This window comes from Oryx dammah, unplaced genomic scaffold (assembly GCF_014754425.2).
Source record: "Oryx dammah isolate SB20612 unplaced genomic scaffold, SCBI_Odam_1.1 HiC_scaffold_1, whole genome shotgun sequence".
Lineage (NCBI taxonomy): Eukaryota > Metazoa > Chordata > Mammalia > Artiodactyla > Bovidae > Oryx > Oryx dammah.
In genome coordinates, this window is record NW_024070185.1 from 41,376,744 (window position 1) to 41,397,881 (window position 21,138).

The 21,138-nt window shown below is 42.1% G+C and overlaps 1 long non-coding RNA gene across 2 annotated transcripts; it reads left to right on the forward strand.

Annotated features, from left to right (window-relative positions):
* The first annotated feature begins 1,493 nt into the window (after positions 1–1,493).
* LOC120867430 lies at positions 1,494–20,212 on the forward strand. Of its 2 annotated transcripts, none has more exons than XR_005721892.1 (3): positions 1,494–1,589; positions 17,951–18,129; positions 19,567–20,212. It is a non-coding gene; the product is annotated as an uncharacterized LOC120867430 (long non-coding RNA). The 2 variants fall into 2 exon arrangements; XR_005721937.1 differs by lacking the exon at positions 1,494–1,589 and adding an exon at positions 14,454–14,573.
* The last annotated feature ends 926 nt before the right edge of the window (positions 20,213–21,138 follow it).

A 21,138-nucleotide genomic window follows, 5' to 3' on the forward strand; every position in this document is an offset into this window, starting at 1 on the left:
CAGGAGGGTTGCCAAGAGACGGTACAAAACATAAGACCCCTACATCTCCCTCCAGGCTTCTGGAGCAGCCTCCTCCAGCTCAGCTGCTGGGATTTTAGTTCCTTCACTAAAATCCAAACACATCTGTCCCCAGGACAGGAAAGTGCTTATTAAGTGACTTCCTCCATGCTGGCTAGCCTTGTTTTATTCAGCCCTTGAAGACAGTGTGGGGCCTGGGTGAAAAGGGGGCCATTTCAGGAATGGAGGCAAACCCCAGGGATGGGTCACTGGAGTGGAAGCGTGCCAGCCAGCATTGATACCTGTGGGGCAGCCGTCAGAGTACTCACTGCTTGGCTTGTCTTTGAAACATCAGCTGCAGCTCAGACAATATCAGATCTCCCTTACGCTTCACCCTTGCATGGGCAACCTGTACGCCTTCTCTCTCGTTCTGGTTGTTCGTGGGCACAATCCTTTTAATCTGTTTAATATCATAGCACAACAAGAATATTTATCACTTCATTTATGTGTCAGTTAGGTGTCTTCAAATATCGATTTTGTCATGACTTTCTGTTTTAGAAAGTATGATTTCAACCCAAAATGTAATCTTTTTTTGTGTGAATATATAGGAAGCATGGTAGTGTCAAGCCAAGGTGGTGGAGGTCAAAAAGGTAAGTCTTCCCCATCAAGTTTTAGAATTAGGTTGCCCTGCAGGGCCCTATTCCAGACAGGCCAAGAACCTTCCCGGAATGGGGAAGATCCATGTTCAGGGTCTCTGGGTTAGAATGCTCAGGGGGCAGCTCTTCTCTTCCTCCCATTGTTTCCAGTGGTGCTGACCTCACGGTGGACCCCTAACCCTGAGGCTCCTCGTGGAAGCTGGTGCTCTGGGGCCCCAGCAGGAGCCCCTGCTCCCCTTGAGTCTATCTCACCCTCTCAGTCATTTACCATGGTACCCGAATGGCCATCGCTGCAATGTTCTATTCTTTCAGGGCTATTTTAAACATATTTCCTCATTCTTTTTGGTATTTAATTCCTCATTCCAAATAGAATGCTACCTCTATTCACTTCCTATTGTGGTAAAGAGTTATCTCACATCCTTTATCCTTCCTCTGACCTTCCAGTTTGTTACACTACAGTTTTCACTCTTTTGCAGTTTCTGACTTTGGAATAGTCACTGTTGAGCCGAGAAGCCTACTATTATTATGTTTCCTTTCTTATTCACTTATTATTTTTCCCCGCTGCTACTGCTAAGTCACTTCAGTCATGTCCGACTCTGTGCGACCCCATAGACGGCAGCCCACCAGGCTCCCCCGTCCCTGGGATTCTCCAGGCAAGAACACTGGAGTGGGTTGCCATTTCCTTCTCCAATGCATGAAAGTGAAAAGTGAAAGTGAAGTCGCTCAGTCGTAGAGCTGATAAATTACTTATGTTTAAAAAACTGTACTTAGTTTTCTCTGTGTGTGATTTACAGTTTCCCAACCCTCACTCCGGTACTCTTGCCTGGAAAATTCCATGGACAGAGGAGACAGGTGGCTACAGTCCATGGGATTGCACAGAGTCAGACATGACTTCACTTTCACTTTCAGTACCTCTATAAGCCCATAAGATTCAAGGTACGAATTTTTTATTGGACTGTAATTGCTTTATAATGCTGTTAATCTATGTTGTACAATGAAGTGAATCAGCTATACATATAATATGCCCCCTCCCTCTTAGATCTCCCTCCCACTCCCCATCACACCCATCTAGGTCACCACAGAGCACTGAGCTGAGCTCCCTGTGCTGTGAAGCAGGTTCCCATTAGCTGTGTGTTTCACACATTGCAGCACATTTATGTCAATCCCTGTTTCCCAGTTCATCCCAACCCCATGTCCACACATCCGTTCTCTACGTGTGCGTCTCTATTCCTGCCTTAAGTGACTAAGCACACCAGGACAGTACCATTTTTCTAGATTCCACATAAATGCATTAGTATACAGTATTTGTTTTTCTCTTTCTGACTTACTCCACTCTGTATAACAGGCTCCAGGTCCATCCATATCTCTACAAATTACCCAATTTTGTTCCTTTTCATGGCTGAATAGTATTCCATTGCATATGTGTACCACCTCTTCCCCATCCACATGTGTTGATGGATATTTAGGTTGTTTCCATGTCTGGGCTATTGTAAATAATGCTGTAATGAACATTGGAGTGCATATGTCTTTTTTAATTTATTTTTTTATTGAAGAATAATTGCTTTACAGAATTTCGTTGTTTTCTGTCAAACCTCAACATAAATCAGCTGTAGGTATACATATACCCCTCCCTTTGGACCTCCTTACCATCTCCTTCCCCATCTCACCTCTAGGTTGATACAGAGCCCCTATTTGAGTTTCCTGAGCCACACAGAAAATTCCTGCCGCTATCTATTTTACATATGGTAATACAAGTCTCCACATTACTCTTTCCATTCATCTCACCCTCTCCTCCCCTCTCCCCATGTCCATAAGTCTATTCTCTATGTCTGTTTCTCCACTGCTGCCCTATAAATAAATTCTTCAGTACCGTTTTTCTAGATTCTGTATATGTACATTAGAATGTGATATTTATTTTTCTCTTTCTAACTCACTTCACTCTGTATAATAAGTTCTAGGTTCACCCACCTCATCAGAGCTGACTCAAATTCATTCCTTTTTGTGGCTGAGTAATATTCCATTCTGTATATGTACCACAACCTCTTTATCCATTCATTTGTCGATGGACATCTAGGTTGCCATTGTTCTAGGTTCTAGGACATCTATATAGCATCTAGGACATGCTATTGTTCTAGGACATCTAGGTTCCATGTTCTAGCTATTGTAAATAGTGCTGCAATGAACAATGGGATACATGTGTCTTTTTCAATTTTGGTCTCTTCAGGGTATATGCCTAGGAGTGGGGATGCTGGGTCATATGGTGGTTTTATTCCTAGTTCTTTAAGGAACCCCCATACCGTCTTTCATAGTGACTGTATCAATTTACACTCCCACCAACAGTGTGAGAGCATCCCCTTTTCTCCATACCCTCTCCAGTATTTGTTTGCAGATTTTTTGATGATGGCCATTCTGACCACTGTGAGGTGATATCTCATTGTAGTTTTGATTTGCATTTCTCTAATAATGAGTGATACTGAGCATCTTTTCATGTGCTCTTTAGCCATGTGTATGTCTTCTTTGCAGAAATGTCTGTTTAGGTCTTTTTCCCACTTTTTGAGTGGGTTGTTTGTTTTTCTGGTATTGAGTTGTATGAGCTGCTTGTATATTTTAGAAATTAATCCTTTGTCAATTGTTTCATTTACTATTATTTTCTCCCATTCTGAGAGTTGTCTTTTCACCTTGCTTATAGTTTCCTTTGCTGTGCAAAAGCTTTTAAGTTTAATCAGGTCCCACTTGTTTACTTTTGTTTTTATTTCCATTACTCTAGGAGGTGGGTCATACAGGATCTTGCTTTGATTTATGTCATCGAGTAGTCTGCCTATGTTTTCCTCTAAGAGTTTTATAGTTTCCGGTCTTACATTTAGGTGTTTAATCCATTTTGAGTTTATCTTTGTGTATGGTGCTAGGAAGTGTTCTAATTTCAATCTTTTACATGTAGCTGTCCAGTTTTCCCAGCACCATTTACTGAAGAGGCTGTCTTTGCTCCATTGTATATTCTTGCCTCCTTTGTCAAAAACAAGGTACCTGTAGATGCATGGGTTTATTTCTGGGCTTTCTATCTTGTTCCATTGATCTATATTTCTGTTTCTGTGCCAGTACCATACTGTCTTGATGACTGTAGCTTTGTAGTATAACCTGAAGTCAGGAAGGTTTATTCCTCCAGCTCCATTCTTCTTTCTCAAGACTGCTTTGGGTATTTGGGGTCTTTTGTGTTTCCACATGAATTATGAAATTTTTTGTTCTAGTTCTGTGAAAAATGCCATTGGATAGGGGTTGCATTTTATCTGTAGATTGTGTTTGGTAATATAGTCATTTTCACAATATTGATTCTTCCTATCCAGGAACATGGACTATCCATCTGTTTACATCATCTTTGATTTCTTTCATCAGTGTCTTATAATTTTCTGTGTACAGTTCTTTTGTCTCCTTAGGTAAGTTTATTCCTCATTATTTAATTCTTTTTGTTGCAGTGGTGAATGGGATTGATTCCTTAATTTCTCTTTTTTCCATTGTTAGTATATAGAAATGTAAGTGATTTTTGTGTATTGATTTTGTATCCTGCAACTTTGCTAAATTCACTGATTAGCTGTAGTAATTTTCTGATACTAGCATATGTCTTTTTGAATTAGAGTCTTCTCAGGGTATGTGACCAGTAGGGTCATAAGGTAGCTCCATTTTTAGTTCTTAAAGAAACCCCCATGCTGTTCTCCATAGTGGCTATATCAATTTACATCCCCATCAACCATGCAGGAGGGTTCCCTTTTCTCTATACCCTCTCCAGCATTTTTTGTTTGTAGATGTTTTTAATGATGGTCGTTTTAACTGGGTGTGAGGGGATATTGAAAGGTTGTTGCTGAACCACAAAAGACTCCAGGATTTTTGGCCTCTGGAAGAGAAGAATTCAATCTGGGGCCAGAGATGAGGCTTGATCGCTCAGAGCTTTTGTGTAATAAAGTTTTATTAGAGTATAAAAGAGATAGAGAAAGCTTCTGACATAGATATCAGAAGGGGGCAGAAAGAGTGCCCCCCTGCTAGTCTTTAGCTGAATGTTACATAGCTACTAGCAGTCTGCTAATTAAAGGAAGGAAATGTCTCAAAATTCAGAGAACGGCACCAGGCCCCTCACCCACAACAGGCATTTTGAGAATGTTGTGGCCATGCGTTCTGGGAAACAAACTTACTCAGAAGGACAATGCAGATAGTGGAGTGCAGTTTATTATACTGGCGGACCCAAGGCAAAGTCTCCTCTTAGCTAAGGACCCTGACCAGTTTTTGTGAAAACCTTATATACCTAAGTGTATGTGCTCAATTCCACCTCCCCAGATTCTCTGCAACTAGTCTGAACAAAGGAAAAGAAAGATACAAAGTTAACCCATGATTTGTATGCCTTAAACCCATGATTCATATGCCTTAAGCCTAGGTAGTTAACAGTGGACAATTATCAACAGGCCTATGGTCATACCCCAATAAGCAAAATAGAATTTTTCTATTTGGTTACACAGATAATTAGGGTATTCTTTTAAGTGACGGAGAGTCTAGGTACAAGCCCTGGGGCTCTTCCATCTGGGGGGGGGGGGTGGATCTGGTTTTCCAGTTGGTATGTTGTTTCTATAGATACAGGGCATATAGTTCAAAGTCCACAGTCTGGCCCAAGATGGAGTCCTGCTTTCAAAATGGAGCCTGTTCTGTCTGTTTCCTCCTTCATTACCCCCTCTTGATGCTCTTAACTCATAGTATGAGCATTACTCATAGGGATATATTGCACCCCGGCTCTCTGAGCACCAATTTGGGAGAATGACACCAACCTTTGGGTTACAAAGTTCATAATACTTTGTAAAATGCAGGGTCCACAAAGCAGAACTATCAAAGCAACTATAACAATGGTAAGTATAGTTTTCCACCAATCACCCTTCACCAGATAGGACTGAAGTCCAAAAAGGAATGTTTTCATTTGATGTTGCTTTTACCTGGTTTTTCATGTCATCTAAAGCAGCTGATACATTGCCAGATAAATCAGGAATATATACACAACATTCAAACTTAATTATAGCACAAGTCCCTCCTTGAGCAGCTGTGAGCATGTCCAAAACCATTCTATTTTTTTTTTTTTTGAAATTGGTTATTTTTCATTTCCTGAGAAACTCAAGCATTTTGTTGAATTTTAGTGTTGAGCAAAGATTTAAATTTCTCCTTAAGGAGTTTAGAGAAATGACTGTATGTATGAACTTAAGATGTTTGTATTCTTTATGTGATGCTGTGCAGATTTTTATATAGAAGGATGTCACCTACAGCCATATTCAATAAAATAACAACTGTCGAGGCATGCATCTTTCAGCACATCTTTTATACATAAAGAAACTAAAACACAATTTAGTATTGCTATGGTGAGGAGAAGGGGACGACCGAGGATGAGATGGCTGGATGGCATCACGGACTCGATGGACGTGAGTCTGAGTGAACTCCAGGAGATGGTGATGGACAGGGAGGCCTGGCGTGCTGCGATTCATGGGGTCGCAAAGAGTCGGACACGACTGAGCGACTGAACTGAACTGATGGCGTTGAAACTCTTGATAAAAAGATGTCCCATATCTATGTGTACAATATTCTTTAATAAATTGTACTTTATTCTTTTTTAATTTTACTTTACTTTATAATACTGTATTGGTTTTGCTGTACATCAACATGAATCCGCCACGGGTGTACATGAGTTCCCAATCCTGAACCCCCCTCCCACCTCCCTCCCCATACCATCTCTCTGGGTCATCCCAGTGCACCAGCCCATTCTATTTTGAATTACTGCTTTTCTCATTTAGATTTGTTCTTCATTTAAGGCTTGGATGGCTTTAGCACTATCTAGGAGGGCCTGTTTTGTGAAATTAGTCAAGGCTTCTACTTTAATCATAATATCTGTTGTCCCTATAGAAGGTACGAATAAGGCAGCAATATGCTTATACCACTGAAACACAGACTTTGTCCACCTAGCATGTAAATAAGGTAGATTTACTGGGGCTTTTTGTAGGTTAGGTTTTATGCTGCCATGGGCAAAAGTGAATCCCAGTGTGCAGCGGCCTACCCAGCTGATTGGTAACCAGGGCCAAAGGTTAGGCCCACAAAGCCATTGTGATCCGTTGGGCACCACCCAGCGGATTCCAGGGTTATATTTCCAATCAGAGCCTGGCCAATGGATGGACTGGTTGGGGTGGTATGTGACTTCGAATGTTTGTTTACATTGTTCAGGGGATAGATACCCCATATATTTTAGTTCTTTTGGGTCTAATGGATGGTCACCAAACCCTACCCTTTGTTCTTTTTGTTCCAGAATATAGTGGTGGGAGTAATTAATTGACCCTTTTCTGGGGTCATCCAGAAATATTCATCCCAGACTTGGTAGAATTGTTCAACATACCTAGAGGCCTGTCCTTCCTTGCTGGTCAGGGAGCTTTTTTTCCTTTTTGTTCTTTAAATATGACGTATAGGCTTTTGTTACTTCTATGAAACTGATGTTTACATCAAATGTAACCCCATGAGCCAAATCTATTGACTATAGGTCTGGCTTACACCAAGAGAGCAAGGAGAGATTATGATTGACAGGAGGAAGGAAAGTCTCTTTTTGTTGTCCTAGAAAAGAGCATAGTGGTTTAGAATCTCCTTGGTGGAGCAGTGACACCCACCTAGGAAGTCCATCCATCACAGACAGAGACATAGCCCCACATACCCAGCAGTTGGAGGTGTTGTGGAAGTCCGCATAGGAATGTGTCCATGAAATGAAAACATTGTCCTGAATTGAAACAGAAGTTACATTCAAAATCACGTTGATGAGGCCAAGCAGCAGGAGTTGATTATGCGGCTTCATCCTGAAGGGGCTCATCCAGGATCTTCTTTTCCTTTTTCTTCTTAAGGATGATCTTACTCTCTCAAGGGTCAGTGGGGTCCCTCTGCTCAGTCCACTCAGCATTTTCTGGGTCTGCGTGGTATGTTCTCTTCATCCTCATGTGGTGGATCCAGGGAGTGACACCTGCAACTTTAACTGCTGTAGGGGTGGTTAGAACAACAGTATATGGACCCTTCCAATGTGGGACCAAGGAGTTGTGTTTCCAGCCCTTGACCCACACCTGATCCCCAGGCACAAATTCGTGAATCTGTTCCCCAAGGGGGAAATGGCACCCTTTCTTATACAAACTTAGTTACCTGATTTATTACCTTACCTAGTTGTTCCAACGGCTGTGAAATCTCATCTCCCCTTACCTGAGGCAAATTTGTTGACATCTGTTTTATTATGGGAGGGGGCCTCCTATACACAATGTCATACAAAGAATAGCCATGGGACCATGGGGTCATCCTGAATCTGAGCAGAGCCGTCAGACACAAGTCCACCCATGAGCAGTCAGTCTCTATGATCCACTTGGAGAGTGTCTCTAAGTGTCCAGTTGGTTCCTTCCACCATCCCAGAACTCTGGGGCCTATATGCTGTGTGTAATTTCCACTTGATGTTTAAAGTTTTGCTTACTTGTACTAAATCAGCTACGAAAGCTGGGCCATTGTCCAATCCAATGCTGATAGGAAATCCAAATCTGGGAACTATCTCCCTAAGCAGGCACTGGGTTACTTCTGATGCTCTTTCAGTCCGGGTAGGAAAAGCTTCTACCCATCCTGAGAATGTACATACCATGACCAGCAGGTAACAGTAGTGTCGATGAGGTGTCATTTCAGTGAAGTCCACTTCTGGGTGTTCAAAGGGCAGCGTGCCTTTTAGCTGAATCCCCAGAAGTTTCTGTGTCGAGAGGCAGCATTGACATGTGAGCAGGCAGTGCAGTTCTGAGATTCTGTCCTGCATAGGGAAGAGAGGTGGGGAACCAAGAAATATTTTCAAATTATCTCTTCCAGTTTATCAGGCCTAGATGGGTCGCTTGGTGTGTTTGGCTTTGAGTGGGTGCCAGCTCCTCTGGTACCAATAATTTGCCACTTGGCAATTCCTACCATCGCTTTTCAGTCTTGATGGCCCCTTCTACTTTGGCTAGTTGGTTTGGGGCTTCAGTGTATTTTGGAGAGTCTAGTGTTAGCTCAGGCAGCTCTGCCAATACGAGAGCTTTAATAGGGGCTTCACTTGTCACCCCCCAGCCCTCGGCTGCTTGTTTAATGGTCTTATCTGCCAGTCTGTTTCCCCAAGCCCGGAGGGTATCCTCCTTTTTATGTCCTTGGCAGTGTATGACTGCAACCCTTTCTGGTTCCCAGGCAGCATCTAATAGGGTCTTAATTTCTTCCTTATTTGTAATATCTTCTTCACTAGCTGTCAAAAGGCCTCTCTCCTTATATAGATCCCTGTGTACATGTAGTGTGGCAAAAGCATACCTGGAGTCTGTGTAAATGTGTGTCTTCCCACCTTTTGCCAGCTGGAGGGCCCGGATTAGAGCATATGGTTCAGCCCATTGAGCGGACCAGCGTGATAGGAGAGAGCTAACCTCAACGATGGTTTCTTCCATGACTACTGCATATCCTGACAGTCGTTGTCCTTGTTTCACCAGGCTCATCCCATTGGTGTACAGGACCAAATCTGGGTCCAGGATTGGCTGGTCTCTCAAGTCAGGGCTGCTGGCATATTTCCTTGCAATCATGTGAGGGCCCACCTTCTCCCACAAGAAAGAGAGCAGCCAGATTCAGGGCCTGACAAGGCTCAATAGTAACATGGGGGTTCTCACACAACAGTCCCTGGTATTGAGTAATCTGGGATGTCAACAGCCATTTATGGGGATCCCCTTGCAGAAGAGTGTTGACCTCATGCGGGACTTTTACAATCAAATCTTGGCCCAAAGTCAGCTTGGTTGCCTCCCAGACCAGTAAGGCAACTGCAGCAACTTCCCATAAGCATCCCAGCCACCCAGTGGCAACATTGTCCAGCCATTTTGGGAGATAAGCCATGGGTCTGTCCCGTGTCCCATAGCCACCTTGTCCTTTTCAGTCACGTAAAGAGTAAATGGTTTAGCAAGGTCTGGCAGGCCCAAAGCAGGTGCTGACGTAATTGTACTGGGTTTGAGTTCTATTACCAGTGGGACTTGTTTTGCAAGCCTGGGGGGGTTGTCTTCCACCCAGACTTGAGTTAACTCTCTCCCTCTCTCCCTTTCCCTCTCTCCCTCTCTCTCTCTCTCCCCCTCTCTACCTCTCTCTCTCTCTCTCGACTATTTAGCCCATCCAGTTTCCCTTCCGGGAGATCGTGCAACCTCCATTTATCCTGAGGGGTTACCAAGAGGAAGAGTAAACAGATGGTTGAGCCCATTTGAAGAGTGGGTCTTTTGTGGGGCTGGGGGGAGGTCACTTGTGCCCCTAATTTAGACAGCAAGTCTCTTCCTGACAAAGGGATTGGGCATTCATGTATAAAAATTCATGAGTGACTTGGTGTCCCCTCCATCTGACATTTTTGGGGCAGGCTTGAGACACAAAGGCTGCATTTATCACCACCTGAGACCCAGCAGCCTCTGGATCTATTGGTGTATAAAGTCTACAGGCCTCGCACAGTCTTTCGTAGAATTCAGAGGGTGATTCGCTTTCCCTTTGAATCACTTCAGAGGGTTTTGCCCTGCTTATAGGTTTTCGGGCCCCCCTCTCGAGACCTTGTAAAATAGCCACCCAATATCTCTCCAGGGGGCCCCTCCCTTTCTCTGTGTCACAGTCCCAATTGGGCCTCTCACCAGGGGTGGCTAGTTCTGCCCATGGCTGCAGGTTTGCAGTACACTTGGGTGCTATTTCTCTTAACCATTTTCTGGCCTCAGTTAGGATCCTGTGTCTTTCCTTAGTGCTGAAAAAGGAGACTAGTAGTTGGATTATGTCATCCCATGTAGGGCGGTGGGTTTGAAAAATAATCTCCATTAGCCTAATCATGGCTTGTGGCTCCTCCGAGTATGGTGGAGTGTGCTTCTGCCAGTTTAATATATCCGTAGAGGCAAATGGCTGGTAATACTAGGCTACAGGGGGCAGATGGTAGTGCCCACATGCTTCCTGAACCGGAGGCTGTTGTAGCTCTCTGAGGGGCATCTGTAGTGGGGTTCTTTCCCCCTGTTCCTTGGCAGAGCACAGCCTCTGTCTAATTCCTGTGTTTTCTTCCCCCTTTCCATCAATACTCACTAGGAGAGGTGGATACAATCTAGGAGATCCAGCTGACGTAGAATCCTGGGGGCATTGACCAGAGGTCTCCATTGCTGGGATCAGAGCCTGCCGAAATGGTGGCTCTACGATCTCTGGGAGAGCCGGTGGAGGAGCAGCGGCTGCTGCAGAAACTTCACCTGGCCCTGGATTGGGCATTAAGGTGGCCTCCAGTCCTGGTGGAGCACTGGGAGGCAGGCATGTCTTTATCCAGTATGGCAGAGGAGTCAGGTCATCCCTGTCCAAATCCTGTAGAATTTGTTTTTTATTTATTCAGTCAATTTTTGTGCCATTAATATTTTCCCCTTTCCCTTCTAGATACAGAACCTCATCCAAGGAGGAGGGTCTTGTGCTAACCCTAGCCATGAGTCTATTTATCCGGGTGTCCCAGCTCTCCTGAGACTTACTGTAGACTGCTTCCACTATTTTTAAGTTCATGGTGTCCTCTGGTGGCCATCTTACTCCCATAGGGGCCATCACACAGAGTATGTGGAGGCGGTTAGGTGTCATCTTCATCCCATCAGTTCAGTTCAGTTCAGTCGCTCAGTCGTGTCCGACTCTTTGCAACCCCATGAATTGTAGCACGCCAGGCCTCCCTGTCCATCACCAACTCCCGGAGGTCACTCAGATTCACGTCTATCGAGTCAGTGATGCCATCCAGCCATCTCATCCTCTGTCATACCCTTCTCCTCCTGCCCTCAATCCCTCCCAGCATCAAAGTCTTTGCCAGTGAGTCAACTCTTCGCATGAAGTGGCCAAAGTACTGGAGTTTCAGCTTCAGCATCATTCCTTCCAAAGAAATCCCAGGGCTGATCTCCTTCAGAATGGACTGGTTGGATCTCCTTGCAGTCCAAGGAACTCTCAAGAATCTTCTCCAACACCACAGTTCAAAAGCATCAATTCTTTGTTGCTCAGCTTTCTTCACAGTCCAACTCTCACATCCATACATGACTACTGGAAAAACCATAGCCTTGACTGGATGGACCTTAGTCAGCAAAGTAATGTCTCTGTTTTTGAATATGCTATCTAGGTTAGTCATAACTTTCCTTCCAAGAAGTAAGCGTCTTTTAATTTCATGGCTGCAATCACCATCTGCAGTGATTTTGGAGCCCCAAAAAATAAAGTCTGACACTGTTTCCACTGTTTCCCCATCTATTTCCCATGAAGTGATGGGACCAGATGCCATGATCTTCGTTTTCTGAATGTTGAGCTTTAAGCCAACTTTTTCACTCTCCTCTTTCACTTTCATCAAGTGGCTTTTTAGTTCCTCTTCACTTTCTGCCATAAGGGCGGTGTCATCTGCATATCTGAGGTTATTGAGATTTCTCCCGGCAATCTTGATTCCAGCTTGTAGTCTCCTCCAAATCCCTTCTTTAAATTTTTAATCATGCACTCCAATAAAGTTTCCTTAGATTCACTTCCCCCATCTCTGCTTACCTTCTCAGACCTTCTTCTACTTTTCCTTTTCATTCTATGAAGTTCTTGGTACCCTATGTTCTTCTGATATTTCCACTCAATGACACTTAAATTGCCATTCTGCCTCCTTCCTAATTGGGATGAGAAGAGCCTTACCTGCCAGATCCCAGAGGGAGAAGGGAGATTGGCATGTCTTTACCTGCTGGTCAGCACAGCTGAACCAGAACACCACATGGTCCAAGACTGTTTCTCCCTTAACTTTTTAAAGTCCGTTCTGCATTGGTGGGCTTGATCAGGTGTGGATGAAAACACAGATGGGTTAAATATCCCACGTCCCAGGCCATCTCCAGAAAAGCCCATTCGTACTCCTTCTTCTAGCCTGACAATTCCGAGGGGTCAAGAATTTCACAGCAGATGGGACACCTCCTTGGGGAGGGCAGAATATGAGCACACAAAGGCCAAGTTTCTTCTAATAATCCCCTGGCAATTGCTTGGTAATAATTTTCCCCAAGATGGCGTGGACACCACCTCCTAAATGACCTTCACAGATTTCCTTCCTAAGCCCTAACACGCTCGTCAACCTGTGTGCCAAGCAATCGCTGCTGCCTGCCTATTCCAGGCTCCCGTGGGTCCGTGCTCCTTCTAGTCCCCCCGGGGGGGTGATCAGGCCCTGTCTGCCATCCTGCCAGGTGGATTCCTCCTCACCTGAGCGCTCAGTTTCCCTGCTGCCATCCACTACTTGCTCACGTGAAAGGTCCAGGTGCTGAGAAGCAGAATCCTTCCAGAAGGGCGAGGCGCCTTCCCCCTCTAGAAGATTCAAGCCGCAAGGCCTCGGAGTAGTCCCAAATGGGACTTGTCTCCTCAAAGTGAGGAGTTTCTGGCCAGCTCACCAAATGTTGTAGCCACGCGTTCCAGGAAACAAACTCACTTAGAAGGACAATGCAGATAGTGGAGTACAGTTTATTACACCGGTGGACCCAAGGCAGAGTCTCCTCTTAGCCAAGAACCCTGACCAGTTTTTGTGAAAACCTTTTATACCCTAAGGGTACATGCTCAAATCCACCTCCCCAAATTCTCTGAAACTAGTCTGAACAAAGGAAAAGAGAGATACAATCAAAGTTAATCTGTGTTTCGTATACCTTAAGCCTAAGTAGTTAACATTGCACAGTTATCAATAGGCCTGTGGTCATATCCCAATAAGCATAATAAAATTTATGATTCTATTTTGTTACACAGATAATTAGGGTATTCTTTTAGGTGACAGAGAGTCTAGGTGCGAGCTCTGGAGCAGGGATCTGGTTTTCCAGTTGGTATGTCGTTTTCATAGGTACAGGGCATATAGCTCAAAGTCCACAGTCTGGCCCAAGATGGAGTCCTGCTTTCAAGATAGAGCCTGTTCTGGCTGTTTCCTCCTTCAAGATAACCTTGGCACCAGGTGAGACATCCCGGGCCATAAAATGATTGACATGAATCTTGAAGAAAGGCAGATTTCCATACAAATATATAGTTTCATTAACATAGATTAGGAGAACAATGTATGAGTATAACAGACTGGTTTGTCAAGTCTTCTGCCCATTTCTTTTTTTTTTTTTTTTTTGAGATTAATCTCTTGTCTCTTCATTTGAAAATATTTCTCCCATTCTGAAATAACTATGAGGTAAGTACATTGTGACCCAATTTTATAGATAGAAAACATGAAGCACAGGGAGGCTATCTGTCTGGCCACAGTGGCAGAGAAAGGATTTGAGCCCAGCCAGTCCGGCTTCTGCATCCACATTCCCAACCCCAGCAAGATAGCCTTTGAAAAAACTATACAAGCGAACCAACCAGATAAGCAGTTGGTAAATGTGTTTTTTAATAGAGCTCTTTCTCCTGTATGTCCCTGTCCTCTCATATTCATCTGGATTGCTTACTACAGCTGTCTCTGCTATCATAGTAGGGTTTATTTTTACTGTTTTCTGGGGAATTTCCTATATCTCCTTTCTGTATTGATTCTTTGCTTTCTGGATATCATTTCTTCTTTCTTGGTGTATCTTATTGCTTTAGTGGGAAGTAAGGAGATCAAACTAGTCAACCCTAAAGGAAATCAACCCAGAATAGTCACTGGAAGGAAAGTTGCTGTAGCTCCCCAATACTTTGGCCACCCAATGGAAAAGACCTTGATGCTGGGAAAGATTGAAAGAAGGGGGTGGAAGAGGATGAGATGGCTAGATAGCATCACCAATTTGATGGACTTGAATTTGAGCAAACTCCTGGACATAGTGGAGGACAGAGGAGCCTTGCATGCTGCAGTCCATGAGATTGCAAAGAGTTGGATACAACTTAGCTGCTGAATAACAACAAGACCCTTAGAAGACTTCTTGAGAAAAGGTACATGGGAGAGAAATACTTTCTGATCTTAAATGTCCGAAAATGTCTGTATTCTAGTTTGATAGCACTGGATATGGTGGTCACTGCCCTCTTATTCTAGGTATATCTGTGACTTGTTTTCTTCCCTTTCTTGAAACTTTTACTATCTTCCTGATAGTCTAAAACTTACAACTTGGTGGGTCTTTTCTCATGTATTGTGCTGGGTGCTCAATAGGACTTTTCTGCACGTCCATAAAATGTTCTTGTAATATTCCTTTTGTCATTTTTCCCTTCTGGATCCTTACGTAGGATGTTGGGCCTCTTGATTTAAACCTTCTAGTTTAACCTTGTTTACTCTTCTATTTTTTAAAGATTTTGAGATATTTTCTTATTTTCCATATATATATAAACATATAAATATATTTTTATCCATATAATTTTAAATTTAAATTAAAATTTTATATTTTAAAAACTTTATTATGCTAATAAAAGTGTCTGCTTATTCCTTTTTCTTCATAGTGTTGTAACAAAGGACCCCAACCAGTTTTTGTGAAAACCTCATATACCCTAAGTATATGTGCTCAAACCCACCTCCCCCAATTCTCTGCAACTAGTCTGAACAAAGGAAAAGAAAGATACAATCAAAGTTAACCCATGATAATGATACATATGCCTTAAACCCGTGATTCATATGCCTTAAGCCTAGGTAGTTAACAATGGACAATCATCAATAGGCCTGTGGTCATACCCCAATAAGCATTATAGAATTTATGATTCTGTTTGGTTACACAGATAATTAGGGTATTCTTTTAGGTGACAGAGAGTCTAAGTATGAGTCCTGGGGCTCTTCCATCCGGGGGAGGGGGGGGGTCTGGTTTTCCAGTTAGTATATCATTTCCATAGATATAGGGCATATAGCTCAAAGTCCACAGTCTGGCCCAAGATGGAATCCTGCTTTCAAGATGGAGCCTGTTCTGTCTGTTTCCTCCCTCAATAGTATCCTGACCTTGTTTTAACAATGACCTCTCTTTCTGAGGTCATTTAATATAATTATATTAAAATTTTCTTTTTAGTGTGCTATGTCTTTTGAGTTTTCTTTCTTCCTTGCTTCCATTTTGATGTCTCTGTCTTTTACATCAGAGTTTTTCTTCAACTGTCAAGTAATCATTGGTTTTCTGTACTTATTTTTTTTAAGGTTAGGTTAAAATAAATTTTGGATGCTCCGGGTGCTTAGACTTGTTTTGTTGACTGTACAGTGCACGGTAGAATAGCTGGGTGATGAGTTGGCTTTTTAATTGAGAGATTTCTAAATGTCAGGACCTACAGGATTTTCTCTAAGCTTATAATGTATTTATTTATGTAAAATTGAAGTCTTGAGAAGACTGAGACAATTTCTATTATGGCAGCACAAACAACTAAAAATTCAGTGTGAGGTATGTGGTTCCTAAAACGTCTCCTGCTGTCTGCAACTTCAACTCTGTCTCCCCACTATATTGCTTATCAAATTCTTCCCCACTACTAAATTCGTACTCATCTTAAGGTAGAGCTGTTTGGTTCTTGCTGACCTACATCCTCAGAATTCTCTTTCTACCCCTATTCAGCTTTATAAATTATTTTCCTACAGGAAGGCAGTCTAACCAATAGAAGAATCATTCTTCAGTTTCTGCCACATACAGAAACATCAACTGTTGAGGTTAAAAAATCTAATAGTTACATGATAGTTATTATAAACTTGACTTCTGGATTGATGCCAACTTATATAACATCCTTACTTCTGTATAACATGTAATTACTGCATTCTGATTAGATCCATTCTAATCATTAAGATAATTACATACTATCTTGATGTACATTCGTCTCCTTTTTCAGTGATTCTGCTGAAACCACATGTTTGTTTATCCTCCTGATGATTGAGATTTTCTACATATTGGAACAGGTGACTAGCCTAGCCTAGCCTAGGTGACTAGGCTGTCCTGGATAGGACTTTCAATTCAACGCTTTAGACCTCTCAACAATACATTTGCCAGGAATTCCTTCCCCCAGTCCTCAAGATCTAGAAACACAGTAGTGATAGACATAGCTGGATCCTTAAACATGATTTCCTTCGTGTGGAATCAAATACTTGATTTTCTGGTGTTGTTATAACTAGACCTCCTAGCAGAATTTAATACACTGGATTGCTTTCTGCTTCTTAAAGTTTCCCTTGGTACCACATTTTTCCTGGTTGTGTTTCTATCTCCTATCACACTAGCCACTCTTTCCTCTCCTCCTTTATTAGGTTGACCTCCTCAAGGTCAAGAGTACTCCAGGATCCTGTTTACTCACCCCGTCTCTACTGTCTATCAGGTCTCTTTAGGTGATTCCATCTAGTTCATATTTTTACACTAATGACTCCTGCACATTTATCTTCAACTCTATTGTATCTCCAGACTTCCCTGGTGGCTCAATGGTAAAGCATCATCCTGCCAATGCAGGAGACTCGGGTTCAATCTCTGGGTTGGGAAGATCCCCTGGAGAAGGAAATGGCAGCCCACTCCAGTATGCTTGCCTGGAAAATCCCATGGACAGAGGAGCCTAGCAGACTATAGTTCATGGGGTCACAAAAGCCACACACAATTAAACAACAACACATTGTATTTTCATGACTCCTAACTCTAGTTGCCTACTCTCACATCTTTATACAGATGTTCAATAGACATCCAGTGCTTAGCATGACCACTATCGAACTCCAGAGTCACTGCTATCTGTACACATCCTAACTAGCCTTTATATGTTTCTTCCCATTTTGGAAAATGGCACCAACATCCAGCCACTTGCTCAAGCTCCAAATCTGACAATTACCCTTGAAATTCTTCTTTCACTTAACCCACAAAAGCCATTTATCTATAAATATTATTGATTCTACTCCCATAAATGTCTTAAATCTGTCCAATTTTCTGCATTTTCTTGACTCTTACCTTAAAGAGATCATAGTATTTCTTCTAGACTACTGCGGTAGCTTCTTACCTGGGATACCTGCTTCCAGGCTTGTACATAGCAATCCTGGTAAGCTTTTAGAGTCATAAATCAGACTGTGCTGCTGCTTGAAATCCTCCAAACTCTTTATGATTTACAGAACCATACATGTTCTCACTTGTCCATCAATCTTTCATTTGGCTCCTCACAACACAAGCTCATTCCTTCCTTAGAGTCATTGAACCAGCTCTTCTTCTGCCTAGGAGCTTCTCTCATTCTTACAGGGCACATTCAATAATCTCATGTAAAAAGTCGCCTCCTCAGAGAATCCTTCATAGGGGACCCACATAGACTACTAATTCAATCACTTTCTTTACCATCAGCCTATTTTTAATTCTTTGGGTAACACTTATCACTGTCTGATATTTTTCTTTCTTGTCCAGCCCCCACCACTCCTTGAGAAAAGTGACCTCATCAGTCTCATTCAACTTGTATCATCAGTACCTGGATCTACAAACAAACAAACAAAAACAGATCACTCAATGCCTATTTGTTGAATGGATGAATAGATGGATGAAAGGCATCTTAGAGGTCAGCTAGTCCAACCTCTTCACTTTTAGAGGTAAGAAACCAGAGAGAAAAGCAACTTGCTAAAGGTGCTTATAGTTATCTTGCTATTTGGCTTACTTTTTAAAATTTGTTCATTGTTTTAGTGACCTCAGCCACATCCCAAAGCAGCTATCTGTAATTACACTCTTGGCTCTACCAATTTCATCTGTTTATCATCTCACCATAGGATCATATCTTATTAGCATTATCCCACCTGAGGGTGCTTTGGACAGGAGCCAACTATATGTTCTATTGTCAGCTGCCATTCACACAGGTCGTAATTTCCTGGGGCAGTCATAAGCTTTGTTTATAAACTTGGAGAACTGACTTTTTAGATGTTTTCTCCTGCTGATCCACTAAAATCCCACCTTCTTACCAAACTAAATACTTGATAGTTTCTGTATATAGGGTAGAATTGTAAATCTAGCATGTTTACAGGGTAATTATGGTTTGGTAGAGCTTTGCCTTGGGAAACCTGGATTTTCTCCATTTCTGTTACTCAGAAGTTGTCTGAGTTTAAGCAAGCCCTTAATACTCTAAGCTTCAATCTCGTAGCCTGTCCAGCTTTGCTGTGAGCAGGGAAACAACAAAAATGACAACAAAACCCAAACAACCAACAGCCATTTGTCTCACTTCCTCTCACTTTACAAGGATTAAGTGAATTCATTAATAATTCAGTTAGTTGGATTGAATCAACTCATGAACGTGAAAACATTTTGCTAAGTGTACAATGCAATGCAGCCACAAGGGATTCAGTGTAAGGAATTGCTTACATTAATCAGTTTCTAATGTTTTAAAAATACAGCCCTCAGTAATTGTGATTTTGGTTAAGTCCCTGTTTGTTACATATCAGACTTTCAAAACAGCAGTCTTCTTATCCAATATACTTCTGAATACTTTTAATTACTTTTTAATATAAGTATTATGTTCACTGTAACTAATCCAAATGGTCTAAAATGAAAATGGAAAGTGCTACTCTTTCACTTCAAGCCCCACAAGTATAAGCCCCAGACATAAGCAGTTAGCATTAGCTTATTATTTTTAGTTACTACCACTACTACTCATAATAGCTCATATATAACGTAATAGCTCACATAATTAGTAGTTTAGTATTATTATGTGAATCCAAGATTGTTATAAGCACTTTTCATAGGAGTTCATTTTGATGCTCACAATGACTCTACTGCTTACATATTACTGTTACCCTCACTTTATACATGAACAAGCTGAGGCACAGAGTTGGGAAGCTAATTGCCCAGTGTCACACAGGCATTTGAGCTCAGGCAGACTGGCTCCAAAGTTCATGCTCCCAGTCACTATGAAGAGTATGTCTCAGAAACCTTCTATTTGTGTGTATAGAGATCTGTATAATTTGAGTACTTACAGAACACTCCATTGTATGATGTAGCTTATCAACTCCTATCTTATGAGAATTTTTATTCTCTTCCAGATTTTTCATTACTAGAAATAAACTGCAAAAAATTAAACCATCATGGACAACCTAGTGCTTTTTTGTGAGTGGGTGTCTATGGCATATGCAGCTGAAACAAAGGAGGTATACACTAACCTTTTTTGAGCAACACCACCACGTTGCCTCGCATAATGAGCACTTATTTTCACCTGGAGTCTACCAGTCACCAGAATCACTGTGAGAACCAGTTATTTTTATGTGCTTCTGTTTTTTCCTCTGTGTTTTACATCTGATTGCTCTGCTGTTTGACAAGGAATTTTACCACCCGGTAGATACAGCATGTGGGGGAAAACTCCTGTTCCTGTGGGGTGACATCTCTGCTGCTGGGTATAAGGTGATGAGGCATCTGGTGACCTCCCTGCTTGTGCTGTCTGGTACCCTGAGGCTCTGGAGAAATTACTGTGCGATTGTTCACCTTGGCTCAGTCTGAGAGCTACTGTGACAGATTTATTGGCTCTGAAACATTTATCCAAGCAGAACCTCTAAACCAATATACATTTTCACTCACACACACTCTAGGGAGAGGGGGAGGGGAGGTCTAAGGCATGGAGCTCTGCAGAGATGTAAGTCCACCCCTCACTTCACTCTTGCAAATTTGAGAAATGAAATGCATCATTTCTTCCAACCTCAGGTGTGTCTCTTTTTTTTTTAAAGTACATTAATAAAAGGAAATTAATGAGGTCACTCAACCAACTACTATTTCATTATTTGTTTTGTTAGAGAAAATATTAAATAGTCTATGGTTCTTGCCTCTAAAGAAACTTTCCGTCTGCTTCAACTCTTGTAGGAATGGGTGGAGAAAATGGCTTGAATTTATAAAGGAAGGAATTTAGAGCATTAAGGAAGATCATATAAGGAAAAATCAGTTATAATATTATTGCTATTTTCTTGATGAGAAAAATAAAAGCTTAGAGCGAATATGTGACTTAGTAGAGCTTACTCGAAAATAAATAATAAACGGTTCAAACTCTGGTTCCAGTATCAAAGGTCACGTATTCTCTACTGCACTTGCTGGTAGTCTTCAGACCTGACTAATGCAGGTTTCTAGTTCCAACTAGACATCCTGTAGTACACAGCAGGATGTCTGCGTTGGATAGGACCCAACAGCTAGGGGTTGTGGTTTTTAAACACACGACTAGAATAACTTTCCCTTGGGTCTGTGAAAGGTGAGGAGGTAGAACTGTGAAATTCATGCATAAAGCTAGGACTGAGAAAGAACTGCTCTCACTACAGAAGGTGACTATGATGCTTCATTCACTCACGACAAAAGCAACTGGCAAAGTTCTCACTGATTAGATATCTGGATGGGAAAAATTTCCCCATGATAAATGGCAATTTAAAGATCTAAGTTATGCACAGAGGTAGAATCCACATTTTAGACTATTTTCATAACATAGGAACCCCAAATGGGGATATTTATGTCGATACTGGAAATATTTCATACCAGTGAAACTCCTGGAATTCTCAGAAGAATCAAATGTAAAACTTCTCTGAATAGTTACTACCAAATAGTATAGTACACACAGGGGTTCCACAAGGAAATACAACCTG